The 20,749-nt window shown below is 37.8% G+C and overlaps 1 long non-coding RNA gene across 2 annotated transcripts in view; it reads right to left on the minus strand.

Moving 5' to 3' along the window:
• LOC143693981 (uncharacterized) overlaps positions 1-20,749 on the minus strand; it is a 219,823-nt gene that overhangs the window by 102,922 nt on the left and 96,152 nt on the right. For both annotated transcript variants that reach the window (XR_013182143.1, XR_013182144.1), the window contains one exon: positions 19,003-19,059. This is a non-coding gene — a long non-coding RNA (uncharacterized LOC143693981). The remainder of the gene's footprint in view (positions 1-19,002; positions 19,060-20,749) is intronic.

Below are 20,749 nucleotides of genomic sequence, written 5' to 3' on the forward strand. Positions count from 1 at the left end.
ACACAAGCCAGCCAGCCAAGTGCCCTCCTTGCCTTCAGATGATAGGGACAGGAGGTCACTAGTGCAGGGAGACACATGGCAATCTCTAGATCCACAAGCATACACATATCCTCCATTGCCTGGGTACCCACACAGCACCAGGCCCCCTACTTGCCAGCTTCTCCAGCTTGGTGCTCACTAGCAAGCACACAGGCTCGCACATTCATCCCTTGTGCACTTCACATTTTCAAGCCTCCCTGGATGTACCAGCACAGACCTTCTGCCCACCTAATGCCCCTGCCCAGACTCAAGGTCCCCTCCTCACTGTCTGGACCACCTTGATGTTTGCTAACAAAACCCCCACCCCTCACACACACCTGGTTGGAGGAGATGGAGCAGCAGCTGGCACCTGGCACACAGGCTGTGATTCCAGGCTGTATGTGATCCTGTATGTGATCCCAGGCACTTCAGCTGCTAGTGCTGAGGCCCTCCCTTTCCTCTGTCACACCAGTAGCTGGGAACACACAGTGCTCCTGTCCAAGTGGCTGGAAGCTAAAGACCCACACTCATTCCAGCAGATGGCACAGAGGCCTCACTGTTCCAGTGGCTTCCAGCACAGGCACCCTGACCCCTGGCCCAACTCCAGTAGCTAGCACAGAACCCACTGACACACATACAGGTCTCACCAGTGACTGGCACTTAGTCATTGCAATACACACAGACACAGAGGGAGCTAAGAAAAGATTTAATAAGACATAAGAAGATAAGACATAGAGATCATAGTGTTACATAGACACTACAGAGATCAGGCACAGGGCTTGGTCAGGCAATGTATTTTACAAATGACCAATCTCCTTCCCCTGCAGGTTCCCCATAGGTTTGTACTTATCTATTCATCCTTGGCAACCTCCTGATCCAGAGTTCCTCTGGTTAACAATTTTATCTGCTACAAAGTCCAGGCTGATCTTCCTGGAAGTGGCATCTGTGATTCTTTGATAGCCCACAATTAGTGTGAGTGTTGTCACTGTCTCCATGTTTGCTTTATCAGGTCTGTGTCTTGGTTTGGTTTCTGGCTTCCTCCTTTTTCCTTGGATTCCCAACAGACAAGGTCCCTGATCAGATGCCTACATTGCCTCCCTGGAATAAACACTCTGACACTTTCACAGGTCTCCATCAATTAGTGTGATTGATCAGCTTTGGTTCCCATCACTGCCTCCCTCATGGTTTATTCGTCAGCTTTGTGTCCTTCTATGTTCTTGTTTATGGCTTCCTCCTTTTCCAATTATCTCCTGGCATTGGAAAGGTCCTTGACCAGACACAATTAAAGCATCAGACTTTCTCCTGCACACAGCCTTGTACACCCTTCCATCCTGTGAAAAGGCATACCAGAGATTCTGCCTTCCCCAGCTTGGCTGATGCTGCTGACTCACTTGCCCATTTCTTCCCACTTTCTTTGTGGGAGAAATTATTGTTTTCTTTATACCAGTGATGACCATAAATGGAACAGTGCTAATGGAAAAAGTATAATCTTTTTTTCTTTTTTTTCAATGAGCACAGAACTATAGAGAATATAGCACAAAACCAGAAAAACATTCAATATATTTGACATTTTCCAGGCTACAAGACTTAACTGGCTTCAAAAATTTGAATGAAATAAAGTTTGAAGCAGTGTTGGTATAGAAAAGGATGCAAAATACAGGCTTTACAACAGCAATTATTTTTGAGGATAACAATCTGTTCACATAAAACACCATCTATATTTAAAATAAGAAGTCATAGGAGATCAGGGGAATTACAAAGCAATGAGACTTACTGTGGTTTCAGAGAAAGTAATTAAGAGCCTAATTAAGGACAAAACCATATAAAAACAAAAGTAAAGCTTGATGGGGGAAAACACAGCAGAGTTTCCGCAAGAGCAAAGCACTTTTTCCAACCCTGATATATTTCCTTGAGGCAATGAACATTCAAACAAGATTTTCTGGGCCAAACTCAGAGAGGAACTTGAAAAAGGCAACTAATCCATGGAAAGGACAAATTTTACTTCACAGTAGTATAAGGTAATGTACCCAAACTGTAAGCTGACAGCCTGGAAAATTAAATCTTACTTCACCATAACCAGATTGTGCACCCAGGATCTGATAACCATAATAATAAAGTAGAAGCTTAAGGCAATTCTAATTGACTTGCTATACTTTGCAGGACAAAACTGAAATTTAAGGTATCTACAGCAGTATGTAACTGCTATAATGTCCCTGTATGGACAGTCATGAATTATACAATATTTTTATTTTTGCTCTATAGAAGATATAGGGGTAGAGGGCAGAAGAACTGGATGCATGCCTGAGTCACCAGCAAGGCTTTGTTTTCTTTCTTCAAAGTGGACCAGGAGACAGACATGGTGACCTGTCGAGGAGAGCTTTGAACTAGGGGACCACATTCAGAGGCAAGCTAGAAAGCAGTATATATGGGAAAAGTCTGCCTAGGAAAGGGCTGCAAATGCACAATCCTGCTTCGTGTGCTTCTATACTAATGCTCACAGCTTGGACAGGAAACAAAACACAGAGCCAAAGTTACCTTAGTAGAGATGCTATACAAGCACAAGAACAATAACACAAGATGCAGCCAAAAATAACAGAAGCTGCAGCTTGGGAGGTCCAGGCTGGACTTCTACAGCACTCGTCACTGGGGGAGGAGTGCAGCACTCAGGAGATTCACTGGGCTGCACACTGGACTGGAGGACTTCCAGGCATTCCTTCTAAACAATTCTTCTGGGATTCTCTGACAGATTTAACGTGCTCCATCTGCTAATTTGAATTTAGTCTATGGGACAGGACTAGTGCTCTTCTGAAGACAAACGCCCCAAAACTAAAAGTGTGAATGTCAGCCTCTCAGCATTTTGCTCTACAAATCTGCTCTGTAGTGCTGTGTTGCACTACTTACTAAAATAGACATAGCCAAAGAAAGCAGTTTTAATACCTGTAGGAATTAAAGGCTACTGATACAAACCCAGTATGATTTTCAAGAATTTCAATACCCATTTATATTTCTTCCAATACAAAGCTGAATGCTTCTGAAAAATCCCCTTTGGCATCTATCTGAATCTTCAGGCACCTTTTAAAATTTAGACCTAAATTTTCTAAGCTCCTTTGGAAAATCCCAGCCTTTATCCTTTTAAGAATGAAAAGAATGAACTGCACAATTTGAAGTTAAGGAAAAGTAAGAGCTCATGCACATAGTATCAGCAAATTAACTACAAATATGTGCTTAACATTCTCAAGAAAAAAGCCCTGCAAAAGATAGGACACATCAGAAAGCTTATAAAGCAAGATAACCATTATTTTCAATATAATTCTTCTAACCTGATTCTGAAGTCCTCATTTTAAATTATTTAATGGTTTTGATCAGGCCATAGTGGTTTTTTCATCATTCGTTTCGCTGACTAACATAAGAAACATAATTATCCGTCAATTTTATAAAGTTTGCATTTCATCACAGTTTTAATATTATAGAATTAATCATGCAGGAAATTCAAGTGCAGAGACTAGAATGGATCAAATTAAATAAATGACAAAAGAAGGGAGAAAAGCTCCAAACAAAATTTTTAAATAAAATGGCAAGCTAGCAAGACTACTTGTTAATATGGTTTAACCCCGGGCTGCAACAAAGTACCACATAGCCACTCACTCTGTCCCCTTCAGTGAGAGGGGGAGAGGATCAGAAGACCAGAAGTGACAAAAATTCCTGGTTTGAGATAATGACCATTTACCTGCTCACACAAGCAAAGCAAAACAAGGAATTAATTCAGTCTTTCCCATGGGCAGACAGGTGTGCAGCCAACTCCAGGACATCAGGAAAAATTACCTCAGGTAATGGTGACTTGGGAAGAGAAATGTCATCACTCCAAACATCCCCCCTTCTTTCTTCTTCCTCTCAGCAGCATATGCTGAGCATGATGCCTCAGGGAATAGCCCTTGGGTCAGTTTGGACCAGCTGTCCCAGCTGTGTCCCCTCCCAACAGGCCATGTACTCCCAATCTCCTCACTGATGGGGTGGAGTGAGAAGCAGAAAAGGCCTTGACCCCGTGCAAAGATGGCTCAGCAATGGCTAAAGCAACATTCTGTTATCAATAATGTTTTCATCAGAAATCTCAAACATAGCCCCACTCTAGCTACTATGAATAAAATTAATTCTACCCCAACTAAAATAAGCACACTTGTAAAAGCTATCACCAGCTGTGAATGATTTCTTATCTCTACCAAACAGAACTAATAAAAATTTTTCTACAATATTCATAAAGCTGTGATCAAAACCACAATAATAACACTTTAGAGTCGTATTGTATCTTTTGTCAAGTATCTATGAAAATCTTCCCAACCACTCAACTGCACTAGCTGAGCAACTCCTCTATGAGGCATTTGTCAAACAGAAGTGGGTAAACTGAGGCAACAAGAATTTTCATGGCAGGGGCTGAAATAGATAATAAGTGTCCTGCTACCCACAGCTGTGCTTTTATTTCAAATAATTCTTTTGCTAACTCATTTAAGAGAAGCTAATCCCCATGTTATCTATTTATTTGAGCAGTACCCAAAGTCTGGCAATATTCTCTGGGGAGAAAAAACATTGATTTTACATGACTTTGGATCATCCAGTCTCAGACTTTTCTAGGTCAAGAAGGACCATGACAGATTTGTGTAGCACACTACACTACTTCATAAACCAACAGCAGAAGCAGAGAGCTGACACGTGTAAGGAGCAAGAAGCATTTGTAATTATGCTGTCAGGGTACAAAAAAGCAAGTTCCCTGCTCAACTTATGCTATAGATAACCTTCCTCATGCAATATTCACAGCAGACTTCTATCACATTATTAGCAATCTCTTAGCATCAGAAATAATGCTGGTGACACTTGTCATCTAATCCTTTCATTACAAGTTAGAGTAGGATCAGCAGTTGATCAGCACCAGGAAGAGCTGCATTTCTCTGAAGTTATCTCCACAGAAATGGCTGATTTAATCCTAACCCTCAGTTTATCAGTTCATAACTTTGTCCTTTGCAAAAAGAAGCTACTTGTAGAGAATGATACATGATAGTCTCTATTAATATTTTCATCTTTTGACACATTGCATATCCCCTCTGGAATGAAACAATTAGAAGCACAATAGCAAAATTGCTGCAGCAGCCAAAAATCTCTGAATGCTGAATTCGGAGTCCTGTATAGAGCAGCTAGCTGGGGACTTCTGAGTCTTGGCTTTTCCCCCCATGGAGCAAGTCAGCCACTTGGATAGGTAAGGCAGTGATTATTACAGCAGGTCAAGAGAGTACAGAAACCATCAGTGAATTAAAGATCTGGAAGCATGGAAAGTGATATGTAGAACACCTATTTGCTGAGTTCAGCAGCACTTAAATTAAACATTGCTTATGTGACTTTTCTTTCACAGGAAGCACAGTATTTCAATGTGTCTCTCATTGCCTGGCAGTCCTGCACACATTTAACTCTTTACACTAGCCTGTGTGCCAGTTCTCTGCAGAATCCCATCTGTGTCTGGTCTTTAAAGCACGCCCAGCTTCTCTGTTTCACACTGCATCATAATGCCCAGAACTGTCATCACTGAACTGGTGTGATACTGGGGACAACAGCCCTCAAAAATGCCCCTAGACATCACAGTCACTGCTGACATGAAGGAGAAGCAGAAGAGTGACCCTGTGGTTGGGACCAGCTGCTGGCCGGTTATACTGAACCTTACTAGGGCTAAGATCTTTGATCTAAAACTGCATAGCGATGTCAAGTGACTGGTTACTTCAGAGGTGTTTAGTTTCCCTTTCAGCACTCCCTGGATGTGGTAAATACAGGATCCATGGCAGCTGTCATCTCTCACAGTTTCTCATTACCTCCATTTTGACAGGTTCTGCTCACTTAGGAGTCATTACAAAGGGAAGAGAAAACAATAAACAAAATCGGCCAAATCATCCAAGAATCGTACAGAAGATAATAAGACTTTCCAGGGAATACCAGCCAGGCATGGAAAATAAAAACAAAAAACTTCCCTTGTTCTCTTTTTCAAGCTCTCTTCCCTTCCATCTATTTCCTACTAGTGCAATAGTTTCCTTTTGCTGTTGAATTTTGAACTCAGAAGCAGTAACTGCATTCCTGAAGTAATTTTCCTTTAATTCTCAGTTGTCATCTTCATTTCTTCTTTCTCGCTTTTTGCAAAATATTTTTTTCCACTCCATCCTCCTAATTTTAGTAATTTGTTTGATTCTTCAATATCCCTCTCACTGTTGTCTCCTTTTCACCTTCAAAGAATCAAAAATCTGTCTTACCTCCTTTGCTCTAAAAACTTAAGACACTAAAGAGAGTGTATAAAACCATAATTGTGTAGATATGCATGTGATCACGTGGATCTTTCTATTTAATTTCCCTCCCTGTCAAATGAGATGCTGTGACTTCATTTCATGCTTTGGCTAAAAAAGCAAGATCATCTTACTATAAAAAAGAAGCAATGGCAAATAAAAAGGAGAAAATGGCACAAAAAAAAAATCTACTAAACGTGCTGATTCTGTCCTTGGTACTTGAAGTTAAGATGTAGTGCCTCAAAATAATAAGCTGAGTGATCATAATTCTACAGTCCAGTCATTTTTCTCAGTCGGCTGTCTGCAAATTAATAAATCTGTTAGCTGACCCTAGCTATGAATTACCTAACTAATGTTCTGTTTATGATGGATAAAACTCAGGAAGCATTTTGTATCACTAAGAAGCCATGAATTCAGTCCCCTAGTGGGGGAAGAAAAGGAGATATTCTAAAATATAATGTATATTTTATGCCAAGAGTTAGTGAGCCACTAATTGTACTTACAACAAGTTTAATAAAAGAAACTATAACTAACAGCTATCAAGATGCTGAAAAATTCACCAGGGAGTATTACCAAGCTGCTGAGCAAAAGCAGCAGACAGGAGGACATACATGTGTTTCACAAAATAGTTGAAAGGTCCAGTGAGCCACACAAAAATATCTTCAGAGGTGTCAAGAGTGCACTGAGCTATTCAATCAATCTGTTTAGGATCAGAAACTTGCATGTCGGGGTTTTTTTGAATGTTCTAGTTATTTTTTAGATACTGATTAATTAGAAATATTTAACTGTACTGCATTAGCTTCAGAGTGCTGCTAGTAGACACAGATTTATAATATAGCTAAATGGAGCAAACTGATAAAAACTAGACCCAGAAGGGCTGAGGTCATAGCTGGATGTTAAAGTGAGACTTGACCCCCCTCTCCCACACTGCCAGGTTCCCATTCCCATATCTCTTTTCTTCTTCACTGGACTATGGATCTGTAGAGCTATACTTAATGCAGAAGGGGAAGCTTTCAATACAGAGATTTTGGCCTGCTTGCAAGGTGGGTAAGTGCCAGGGTAAGTGCCCTGGGTTCACTAAGCAGCTGCAGAAACAGAAGTACCAACACAACCTGAAAGCTGCATGGGATTTCCTAATGGTCATGGAACTGTCTTAGAGGAGAAGCAAAATATATTTGCATCCCAAGCCTGGAGGAGAAATACTATTAGCTATTAGGTTGTAACCCAGATTCCTCCGTGTTTCTGTAACTAGATACACCTTTTATTGGATCCATTAGGGTATTGACTTATTTGGTCAGCCCTGTGTAATTTTGGGTGGAAAAGAGTTTGCTAAACCCTAAAGTACATATCATAAACTAGATTCAGTCTGGTCTTCATACAGTGCCCTCCATGCAGCAAGTGAAGGCATGTGGCTGGAAGCAAAGGAGTTGGAAGAAGAATAGATGGGAATGTGAATGGGATCTTGAAATGTGAAGGAAAGAGAGAGCGACAAGAGGGCAGAAAGGAGAGTGGCACCTACCACTTAAATGATGCTCTTCATTTTTAGACACTGAGACTTTCCTTCAGAAGTCTTTCTCTCTGCTTTGCTATTCTGCTTCCACCTCTTTCACTCTAATAAACTTGTTGTCTCTCCCTTCATTCCCTCCACAACAAAACAGGGAAATCACTACAGGCATTGCCATGTCCAAGACCAGCATGGACACCCTTTCAGAAAACTATTTAGAAAAATTATAATATAGAGATGTTTGTTTCAGAAACTTGCTCCAGGAAATTGACATTCAATTTTACCTACAGTAAAATTATTATCTGAAATGGAACATGTTCTGTACTCCTAAAAGTAAATTTATATATTTTTTATTGTTGAGATTGAAGGAAATACCAGCATGCCTACCACCTGGAGGACATAATATTAATATTTCTGCCCGGCCAAAATCTAGCAAAGAGAACCTAACAATCAAAGTCAGTAAATGTGGCCTTTTTGGCAAATACTTTTACCACATTTCTAATAATTTTAATTACATTTTTTCTTTATCAATCAAGGAAATCCAATTTCACTCTATCTGCAGTGTGTAATTGTTCATCTGTTTCACTTTTTTGTTTGTTTGTTTCTTATGTTCTCTGGCTGATTCAATAAATAGTGAACAGCAGATATTTTTCTTCATGCATAAATACTCTTATTCTAGTCCAAATCTGAGAATTCCCAGGTGTTTGCACAATCAAAATCCATTAGCACTGAGTTAGATCAATATCTATGAAAGAGTAATAGGGACATGATCAAGCCAAACAGCTGATAGCTGGTCATTCAGTTAAAATCATGAATACACTGTTGGAGGCATTTCAGCACTGCTGACAAGATGTATGTCAGGCAGGATCCAATAATCCAGAAAGCAAACAAGATATGTACCCTGCACCACTGAAGTTGATGGTTGCATTAGCACTATAGTCTAAATTTTCCAAAATAACTCAAAGACATCAACATGAAGGCAAGAGTACTTTAGGATCAAGTCCTGACTAGATAGATTGCTAGACCAAGCTTCAGCAATGATTCCAGGAAAAATAAAAAAGCTTTCTTGTGAAGAAAATAATAATAATCTCTTATGAGCATTTAGCTGCTGCCCTACAGCAAGTATTTTTGCTGGTCTACAGGAAGGCCAAAATAGAAATTCCTAACACTTTATTCATGAAGCCATAGTTACTGAGAAAGCGTTTAACTGCTGGCCTCCTGAGAATATTCAGCACAATGCACATCCTTTAAATTTAATAGGCTGGCCACAAATAAACAAAACTTTTTTCTTTTTTATGGCAGTGTAAATGGCTTTTCAGAATGCACTTATTTCTCACATTCTGTAATATGCAATTATTCCTTCCCTGGAAACCCCTCACCTAAGTTACACAGCTTGCCTACTATTTTGTCATTGGCCATTTATTCTCGTGTGGACTATCAGCCTTGTCCTTGGCTGTGTCAATCCAAGTACTCCTGGCAACAGCTTTACAAGCCAGAAAATCATTAGCAGAACTAAATTTGGCAACCTTATCTAATTGCATCACCTCAGCCAACCTTTCAGCACCCTCAGGTGAATCTAATATGGTCCAAGGTTTTGAATGCATTCAGTTTCTCTAAGCAGTTCCTAACCTGTTGCTCCTCTATCCTGTTGTCCTCCCCAACCCCAGTTTTTCTGGTACTGAAAATTTTGCTTGTGAAGACAGACGCCAAAAAAGACACGGAATCATTCAGCCTTTTCTGACCCATCTGTTTCTCCTACACTCATTGATGGACCCACATTTTCCCTGAGCATCCCACTGATCCTAGAATATTCTCCCGTTACCCCTTATGTGCCTCAGTACTGTTATCTGCAGCTGTGCTTTGGTCTTTCTGATTTTGCTCCAAATGCTCAAGCAATTCTCTTTGTATTCCTCCTTTGTTGCCTGGTTTTCACTTCTTGTGTGTTCTTGTGTTTCTTTCATCCAGAAGCACCCTGCCAGCCAAATGACTCTTCTGCCAATATTTCTCATCTTCCTGCGCAAATGGAAGAGAGTTAATTTTTGAACTCTCAGTAAGTTTTCTTTGAAAAACAATTTTGTTTATGTACTGTCTATCCTTCATGGCAGCTTCCAGTGGGAATTCTGCCTAACATTTTGAAACTTGAGCAAAGAAATTGCCAGAACAGATTGAAATCTGGTTCCTGAAGGCCAGAGTCCCAACTCTGCTCTGAATCTTTCCATCTTTCCTTCAGACTCTGACCTCAGACACCTGTGAACAGCAGGTCATGTACACCATTATACTGTCTGACCCCTCCAATATTTGCTCTGGGAAGCAGCCAATATGCAGTGCAATATTTTCTTGAATTGACTGCATATTGTTGCCCTTCCAGAATATGTCTGGACTGTTAAAATCCCAGAAAAAAAGATAAGGGTGTTCAGGCATCAACCTCCTATTAGTTGCTTTTGTACATCCTCATCTTCTTTCTGTCAGGTGGCCTGTGGTACACCCCCAGCATGATATCCACGGTACCAATCATCAGACAAACACATTTCCAGTTTATGGGAGAGGACTCTACCATAGCTTTCCTCCTCTTCTCCTAATTTTCCTAGATAGGCTGTAAACACTCATGGAAATGTCTAAATTGTGCATAGTATTGCACCTGACGGTTGTGATTTTGATATTTACAGGCTTAGGGAAGTGCATGGACTCACAGGCCTTTCTTGTTAACCAAGCTCTGCATGCTAGAGTACAGGCACTTGAGGAAAGCCACATATTGCCATATTTACACCTTTCCCTCTTACAAATGGCTTTGTTCCCAGTTATGCCTGTTGTCTCAGAAATATATAACAAAATAGAGCTTTCTAAGCCTTTTGGATACTTCTCTATCTAGCCCCACATTTTTGGTCTTTGACTCCACATAGCAACAACTATGGCAATCCACTTCTGATCTTCCTTTTGGTTTCATTTCATCCTAAAGTCATGTCAAGAGCACATGGGAACAAGGCAAAACACTAAGGGAACCACAACAGTGATTTAAAAGCAGTTAGGAGGAAGAAAGTAGTAGTAAATAAGATCTCAGGCCATGTGAACATCAAACTACACTACTATAGCACAGCTTGTTTTCTGTGCATTTCACCTTGAAGTTGTCTTTAAAACATATCCTAAAAAATAGCAGCCACTCTGTTTCCACACCTGGAAAAAGTATGGTTTGCCAATGAAGATGAACGTTTCCTCCTAAAGAAAGCAAAGGTGATGTAAAATCTTCCAAAATAAAACCTCAAACAATTTATATATATATATATATATATATATATATATATATATACACATATACATAATATACATATATATATGTGTGTGTGTGTATGTGTATGTATTGTATGTATATGTAAATATACATATACCTTCATGATAAGCCATTTATTTTAAAACTTACTAACAAGTTAAACCTAAGCTTATCCGTACATTCTGTCCCTTAAAATAAAATCTAAAAAAAAAAAAAAACTAGAAGAAATAATCATTTTAGGTTTTTTATAAGATGAAAAAAGCATTAAAAAAAAGGCGCAACTCTATTTTTTTGTATTCCTAATGAGGAAATTGAAACATGTGTAGATGATGCTACAGTTACTCTAGTTCAAAGAGGTATGTCTCAGCTTAATAAGGTCCATTTTATTTGCCAATGAAGAGACTCCTGCAGGATGTGAGAAAAAGAAATATCATAATTTGCTCTCCAGAAACTGCTAGCATCACTTTTGGTGCATATTAATACAGCTCAGTACTGTCAATGAGGTGATTATTTGCTCCCTAGAGAGCTCATCTCACAGCTAGTTTTTAGGATCCTTAGGAGTTTTTGTTTCATGTGGTGCAATGTATAAATTACATTCTACAGCTTATTCCAGCAGCAGTGTCAGAGAAACCACCTCCAGTTCCAGTTTTAGTTACTAATTTACAAAGTTACAGAAACAAACGCATAATTTTTCATTTTATGGGTTAAATCAAATACTCTTCATTTCTACACCTGTGAAGTCATTCTGCCAGTGTAGGAGGTTCACTGCAGTTTGTAAAGGCACTGTGACACCTCTCTTTAGTACCAGCTGTGAAGGTACAGTCATACAGACTTCAGTATCTGAAGATCCCCTAAGTGCAAAGGGTTCTGGTGTGCTTGTGCAAGGAAGTTTCTCTGGCTTGGTACCAAATAGGAGCAATTGAAGCTGGCTGAGATGTGCCTAAACAAGCCTTGATCACATGGAAGTATTTTTTTAATGTTGGGCTGCTTAGAGTTACTGTACTGGATGGGGCCAATAGGGATGCATCTGCATTAGTGCTTTGAATTTAGGAGTCTGCTTTGAGAGGATTAAGTGGTATACTTTGTCTCCAATCACAGAGGAATCTTGGAGTATACAATCTGTATGTCTTTAGGATGACTCTGGGAGAAGTACTCCAGCAACTCAACTCACACACTCCAAACACAAATGATAATTCAGTTCACTGAGCAAGACTAATGTTAACTTGAAGTAATCTCTCTGAAATTCTTGCTGCAAAGACACTTACTCTTAGAAGTGATCATAACATTGTCAAAACTCACTTTTCTTGAACATATGTCCTATTACAAATGTAACTGAACTATAATGGACTTCACAGCTTCTTGTGTTATAAAGAAATATAATTTCATCCCTTATGCTATTGTTTGAAGCCACTGCAAGACATAATATTTTTAAATACTTTTCAATACTTACAGCAATTGAAACACTTTACATTTAATGAAAACACATCTCATATTTTTATATTCACCTCCCATTTAATGACATCAAATTCTTTTTGTAATCATAACTTGTATAAAATAGTACACTCAGGCCAACTAAGCAGCAGGGGTATTTCTTTCAGTGGATACATGCAGTGTAAATACACTGTGACAGCTATTGAAAACCAGCAACTTGTTCAGAGCTCTCTCTGGAGTGTATGTGAAAGACCATCCAGTCCTGAACTGAAAAATAAGTAGAAAGCACACCTTGTCATGCTAACAGCTGCTTTAAAAGGCAGCCAAATGAGCCTGCAAAGACAGTCACCCAGGATGTGAGTTCTAGACTCTCCTCTCCTTGGCAAAAAAGTCATATGACCCTGGAGCTCTCATACCCCATTGCCATTATAATGCTTATTTTGTCCTTTTAGAAAGGAAGCAAAAGGGATACGTACTGGTTATGTAAGAAGCTCATTATGTGTCATACTTTAAACAAAAAAAAAATCAGAATAGGATTTTTAATGTCAGCTACAAAATTAGGTAGCTACACAGTATCTAAATCCTCTCAGTTTTGCTTTCTGCATCTCACATTTCTTTCCTGTTAGTTTTGTCATTACATCAATTTCACAGATGTTCTTTCTTGCATGGCAATAATGGTAGGGTGGCCATCTATGTAATATGCATTTCAATAGAAGTCAGTTATTCAGGATTTAAACCTAGGTAAACTTGTTTTATATTCTGAGTATTCTGAGGATTAAAAGAGAACTTAGTACAGGTACTTTTCTGTCTTCTGCCTCATTAATATGAAACAGGCATTTGGAATATTTTTCTTATATGAGTTCCAAAGAATTTCCTTTACATGATGACAAAAAAGTACCATGACCCGAGAAACTCTGTATAAATTTATGTGATTACCTGTGCTTTCATGCCATTTTCAAAGACAGTACTTGTGGCTAAGGTTGGGTTTTCAGTTGGTTACAGGTTTTTTCATTATTCAAATTACTAAAATGAGAAGGAAGGAAGTGCTTTACCTCAAGCTACTTTCCAGAGGCTTCCTTTCATACTTAATATAAAATATTGCCTTCTTGTCACCAAAACACTTAATAAGAAGCCTCTACTTTGTATTCCACAACTGTTCCTCTTAGAGGCATAAGATGATGCAGTAGTTATGCAAATTATCTCTTTGTCCCCACTAGTGCACATTTTAAAACAGTATTATCACCACAGCTTTGTGGCATACCAGTTTCTGCCAGTGTTTTTACATATTCCTGCACATTCCCTTTTAATTTTCTGAATGCAGGCTCTGTAATCTCTCTCAGCAAAAGAAATAGTCAAAGTGCCTGGTGAATGGCACATACACAAATCTATATATTTGCCTGTATCTACACATATAGAGCCATTAAAACAAATCCCCTATATCTAATTCACAAAAGTTAACTCTGCTAGGTCTCAAACAACAGAATTGATGTTTACAGTTACTATAGACTGTAGCTAAGTATCTTCTTTATTTATCTTGTTATTTTTCTAGTCTCCCCCATCAGTGTGTGCCATTTTAGGAGTCATTAGATATAAAAAATTCCTCCTGTTCATAATGGCACTTAAATGAAAAGGCAAGCTTGATTCCAGTACATGCGGTATAAATTTAGAACTACTGCGTGTTTGTCTACATCAGCAAGCACAAAGAACATTAATCCCAGCTCATGAGCACACTGAAATCAACAGCAAAGATTTCTAGCGTTTTGTTGCATAACTCATCTCTAAAATGGCTAAAAAATCCTCCTCCCTTTACCTCCAAAATTCTTTTTAAAGCTAAGCCCTTAGAATAATTATCTTCCCATTGTAGTATTTATCACTGAATACAATACTGATGTGTGAGAAGGAAATGAAAATGCTAGATTTCTTTCTCAGAAAATGAAAATGGAGCATTTTATCTTTGCCACTTAAAATCCTTGAACACAAATGCTATGCCCATTACCCCGTTCCATGTTAGTCAGAGAGAAATTGTGCTTAGCTTTTTTATCATGCTCTTCAGTGCATTAAGTGACCTGATTAGCATCTGCTCTCTTGCCAGAGAGGGCAATGTACACAAGCACTTCATTTACTACAATTCTCAAAGTACTTTCAATGTATAAATATAAGCATATTGCCATCTATTTATTTTAGGGAGGAAAGGACACAGAAATATATGGTCCACTTAGAGAAAACATGATTTAATCAATACAGCACGCACTTTGTATCTTTTGACAACAGAGAGCCAGCACAGCTGCACAGTTCTATCATGGCTGTCCAGCTGCATCCCAGCTCAGAGGTGATAGATCATTTTGCAATCTGTACAGGAAAATTATCCCATAGTTACAAGCCTAAGTTCCTGAACACATAAGCCTTATACTGCCATGGAGAGGTTTATTGTGTCAGAGCATGTTTATCCTGGAGCTTCAGGTGAGTGGGATGAGCTATGCTTAGATTTCAGCAGCCAGTAGCATTTCCTAGCTCCTAGCCTGGCACACATCTGGGTCACATCCAGGCACACAAGACCCCCAGCTGCTTGCTCCCTATTTCACAATCTGGACAACCAAGAGAACAGAGCTACAGCAGACTTGGGAATATGTCTGTCTATGTGCAAGCCTGAAGTATCTTTTTGTCAATGTTTAACAGGGAGTCTAGACAGAGAGATGAAAACAGTCATTTAAGAAAACATGCAGATGTATAAACAGCCCTGTAAGCTCACAGGCTTTCCCAAGATTTCTGTTCAAGTTGTCATAGTCCATGTAAGACTCAACAAAGGTTTGACAATTGAGCAAAAAAATCTGTCAAGGTGAGATAGAACCTCCTAGTTAACCAAAGACAGTACAGGGCAAAACTGATGGCATGAGTGGCCTCAACACTCACAAGTCAAATTTCTCTTTATTGCTATGTAAATTAACTTCTCACAAATTATGCAGTATCCTCAACTCCTCTTGCCTAGAAGAAATAGTCAACTACCTGCAGATGTAGCATACAAATGCTGTGAAACACAGCTTCTCCTAAGAGTTCTGTTGAAACAGTATAATTGGGTCTGATTAAAGACTCTGCCTAAATACCATGCTAGTTATAATGCTACATAATATATTACAGAGGGCTAAAAAATAAATCAAGGGAAGGTAAAGCCATTTTCCCTCAACCAGCAAGGTTCAGGTGCTCCTGTGCAAACATGCTCATTTTTAAACAAAAGTCAGCATTTTTGGTTGTGCAGGCTTTTTTGGCTTTGGCTTCTTCTAGTTATCTCATTAGTGAACTGCTCTTTTAATCAATAGGTTGCCAATTGGGAAGCTAAATTTCTTATTCACAGTTTTGCATGTTCCAATGTTCTCAGAAACACTGATGAAATTGCTTCCTGTTTTCCTTAAAACAGCATCTCTCTTTTTTGGCTCATTTTGCCCTGTCTACCAGAGAAATTGGAATATTCTTGATGTCATGAATAGTATTACTGAACCCAGAGTATTTTCTCTATATGCTTAAAAAGCTAAAATAGGTGTAATATGTTCTGCATTTGTTTTTCAAGAGATATTGTCTATCCCCAAAGCTCCCAAATTAAATCTATGAACATGAAAAAATTCATTGGAAAAATTTCAGTGGAATTATCTGTGATACATATCTGAATACACAGCTTCTGAATTTGTGACAAGTCTTGATAAAAACAAAGTATGCCTGTATGTGTACTGTAGGGTAAATAAATGAACACAGTGCACATGTTTTAATGCATTCTAAGTTCACACACCAGCTTACCCAGCATTAATTTTTTCCACATGCATACTTTCAGCAAGAAGATGTTTAGTATGAGATTTTAATATGTTAAGTATGCAAAAACCAAAACAAATTCTGTGTTGTATTTCTTAAGAAACAATTTACAGCTTTCCACACAGCTCAAACATGCTTTTCAGCAGCCAAGAGGTTTTCATTCACAATATTGCATGCTATAGTATTAAACAGCCTTTAAAATGGCTCTTATACATTTATCCCACTTCTTTGACAGGAATTGTTTCTAATGAATACCAGAGTCTGATCCTCCATTTTTTTGCATATGTTTGTCAAGGTACTTTAAAACTAACATTAAAAATAGGGAGCAAAGCAAAAATTCAGTTTACTTTTTACTGAAATGGATGCTGAGTAAAAATTGGTTCTGCCTTAAACATTTTTTATAGTCAGTTAAAATATGTTGAATAACACTTTAAGCCCTTTAAGTACCAGCTTTCTCTAAGCAACCCAACTCACAGCCCCATACACAAGTCATGTGTATGCATTGGCTAAAATTCCTTAACATCAGGAATGCCTTTTGAAGCAATTTTGCTCTCTAATGATGCAAACTTAACACTCCATGCTTCTCAGCATCTTGCTTCATAACTCTGCTTTACCAGAGCTAGATGCAATGTATTTACTAATACAGAAATATTTGAATCAAAATATTAGATCACACCAAGGTCCATCAAATCTTAATGGTCTCTTAGAACATCCAGTGCAATTGTTTCACAGGAAAGCATAAAATCATTCCAGAGTAAAAATTGTCTACATCAATCTACGGAAAGTTTCATCTTCTTGTATCATTAGACACAAATTTAAGCTCTGAAATGAGACATAGGATGGATTACGAAGTTCTTATAATTAATTGTAATGACTTTGTGTAGCATGATTAAAATTATAAAGATGCATAAACATACTCTTTTTAGTTTTGGAATTTAGTTTTTTGGTCCTATTGCTTTCTGTTGCACTATAGTCCTCCCATTTAATTACTTTATGCATGGAGGAAAAAATAGCAGCTTTCAATTTACCATCTTTATTACTTACATCCCTAAACTGTTTTCTGTACAGCACATGGATCTCTGTCTCTGCAGGTCTGAGTCCTTGTGGAATAGGTTACCCTAATGCTGCTTAGGTTTTATGTGAAGATATTTATTGCATAATTATGTAAGGAAGGCTACATCCTGTCTTACATCTCTATTATTCTAAATATAAGTAAATAAATGTTCTAATTAATGCCTCTTTTGCCTTGTATTATAAAAGAGGAGGAAAAATTGTTCCTAATATTTCTACAGTATTCAATATTCTGTATATTTTATTGTGTCCCCATTTACTCATCTTCTTGCCAAGGAAAACACTCCAAATTTTCTTTCATGAGAGGTGTTCCAGATTCTCTATAATTGTTATTGTCCTTCTCTGAAGCCACTTATAGATGGTTAATATCTCTCTGAGATGTGGTGGAAAGCCCTGCACACCATGCTATACAAGAACTCCCACTATGGACTCACAAAAGTATTATAATAATGTCTTATTATTCTTCACCCTACTTCATATGTGTCCCAGAATTGTGCTAACTTTCCTGATTGTAGCTGTGCACTGAACTGCTTATGATTATTTTTCTCCCTTTCTTCAAGCAATACTCTTGACTTAGAATTCTGTAAAGTGCACCACTAGGTTTAATTTTAACTTCAGTATGTATTTATTAACACTGAATTTCATTTGCTTTTTTGTTGCTCACTTAGCATCTCTAAATTACTGAAATTTTCTACTGTCTCCTTTGGTCAAGTAAATTTTCTTCACCAGGGATTAAAGTGACATGTGGAACAACTAGATCTACTTGGATCAGTCAGACTGGTCAAGGGATGAACTTAGATGACAGCTTTTGAATAAATCAATTCTCAGTAAGCAAAAAAGCAAAACAAAAACAACAAAAAAAAACCCCAAACCAACAGTTTCCAGGAAATGCACATAAATAGGAAATCTTTTCTGATTACCAAAAAGTGGCATTTGAAAATACAAGAGAATCATTACACACAGTATTAACTAGGGCACATGCATTGTATTGAGCAAACAAGAGATAACCCCATTAGCATGCAAAACTTGGTAGCATAATGGTAGCACAGAATATTATAAATGCATTACCATGTCACCTTGTACTGTGGATAAGTGGGTTTCTTAATGGCTGAATCAGAGCAGCAATAAATTTGAGTCCAGCACTGAATAACATTTTTAGTCTTTTTTTTTTTCTAAACAAACAAACAAAGATCTGTTAGCCATCCATTTCTTTTCTTATTCACTTTCTTATAATTCTAAAATCTATAGAACCATGATACATCTTCTATCTGCTTTAGACAAAGAAAACCTTTCTGACTACATTGTCAGTGCTTCACATCCTAGTAACGTGTAATCATGACTTTCAGAACAATTTCTCTAAACTACCAGCTTTCATATAGACAAAGAGCTCAAATCTCCCATAACAGTTTAAATTTGCATGAAAATAAGTTTATGGGAAAATATACTTTGGATAGAATGTAGTTTTTGTATTAATCTTATCGTATAAACTCTGATCCACATAGACCTGACTATACCCTGAAATATTTTTAACAAAAAAACACATCCTCACGATATTGGTCCTACACATTTGACCTTAGACAACTTGGGTTTTTTCACTTACTTACCCATACTGATAGACTCTTCTTGCATTATTTTCAGTGCACACCCAGAGGCACCAATGACTAGGAAGAAGAAAGAGCATAAATGTCACAAATTACCACATCCCACCTCTGGATATGACTACAATTCTTTATAATAAATTCCTGTCTCTTTTTTTAGGCTGCCCCCCTGTGATGGCATTTTCTTAGCCTAAACATTCCAGTCAATTAAAATAGAATGCTTTGTTTGGGTTGGATTTTTTTATTGGGGGAGTTTAATCTCAAAATTTCATTTGGTTCAAAGCTAAATATCACATTTTTCTTATTTTGGGAGAGGGAATAAAATATGTTTGCTTTGTTGAATCATGTTTGCTTTTATCTTTTCTGAAGCTATTTATCAAATGCATTAAGATAATAAATCAATATGTTTCGTGGGTTTAAAAGCCTTTCTCATGAAATGTTTTGGCTTGATCTAATTATGGCATCATTTAGTTTCTTCTAGAATCACAATGCTCGGACTAATTTTATTTACTCTCAAACATAACTTTCCTTATTTTTCTCTCCATCATTCCCTCCTATAATTTTATGACTTGTTTTCATGTATGCATGTGAAAATCACTTTAGGCTGTTGGGCCCACTCAGTCAAAAACTCCAGCGTTTTGTTTGCACATAGTTGGCAGAGGTTTAAATATAGTAAGAAACCTTGATAAAACCTTTTTTATAAACCACTAAAAGTAATCAATGATATCACTCAAACAGATCAGGACTGCATCCGTGATCTCTGTACATCCCTAAAATACAGAATCAAATCCAACTTGAATAAAATCAGTTTGGGAAAAGAAGGGGAAATGTTTGCATTATAAAATAATCCTTGCAGCATCCACTTGAAAAGCTCTAAAATAAAACAAGTTATAACATTGACCTAAAAATCTCACCAAAAATACTTTCCATGTGAATTTTGTCTGTGGTGAAATTTGTTTTGCTTTCTTGAGGTTTATGGTATTAATACAATAGAACTAGCATGGCTCCTAAAAATAAGAAAACTAAGAAAAAATCCAAAAGAAATCCACAGAAAGTGATACTGAGAAAGCAAACATTTGCTCCTGCTGAGAGATGAACCTTTTTTAATTAAGTCTGCTTTGTTCTTTCTCTTCTACTTTGAAATGCATTATTATATTACATATCATATATTGTTATCAAACTGCAAATACCTGTTCAAGTATTTTGTGTATGAAAGGCTTTATTGTAAAAGCCTTCCATTGTAAAAACCACACAGAAACAAAACATTAACATTCCAAGCTGAAAGTATTACACATTATGAACTGAACAAACCTGTTGTTTACACCCCAGCAACTTGCACACCTATCCCAGTTAATGGCAACAGAATTATGCCAGGGATGATTTAGGGATTTAGGTCCAGGGTATATCAATTTAGTGGCCTCAGTGAAACTGGATACTTAGAAAGTTTCTCACTTACTTTGAGGGGGACAATAATTTTTTGAAGTTGAAGGAAATGGACAAGGAATGCAAGGGACAGGGAGTGAACTTACAGAGAAATGGGGAAGGAGATGTCTTTCTACTTAGGAGTCTGAGTTATGTAAATAATTAATCTCCTTTATCTCCCTGTATGATTAATTTGGACATCCTAATACTCATCTAATCTGTACACATCAAAAAACTCAAAACAAATGAAAAGCAGTTGCTCAAATGTCATTTTGCATAGAGATGGAGGGATCATTCAGGAGCTCTGTGAAGGAAGGCCTGGCAGATCAAT

The sequence above is a fragment of the Agelaius phoeniceus genome, chromosome 4 (assembly GCF_051311805.1).
Source record: "Agelaius phoeniceus isolate bAgePho1 chromosome 4, bAgePho1.hap1, whole genome shotgun sequence".
In the NCBI taxonomy this organism is placed as follows: Eukaryota; Metazoa; Chordata; class Aves; order Passeriformes; family Icteridae; genus Agelaius; species Agelaius phoeniceus.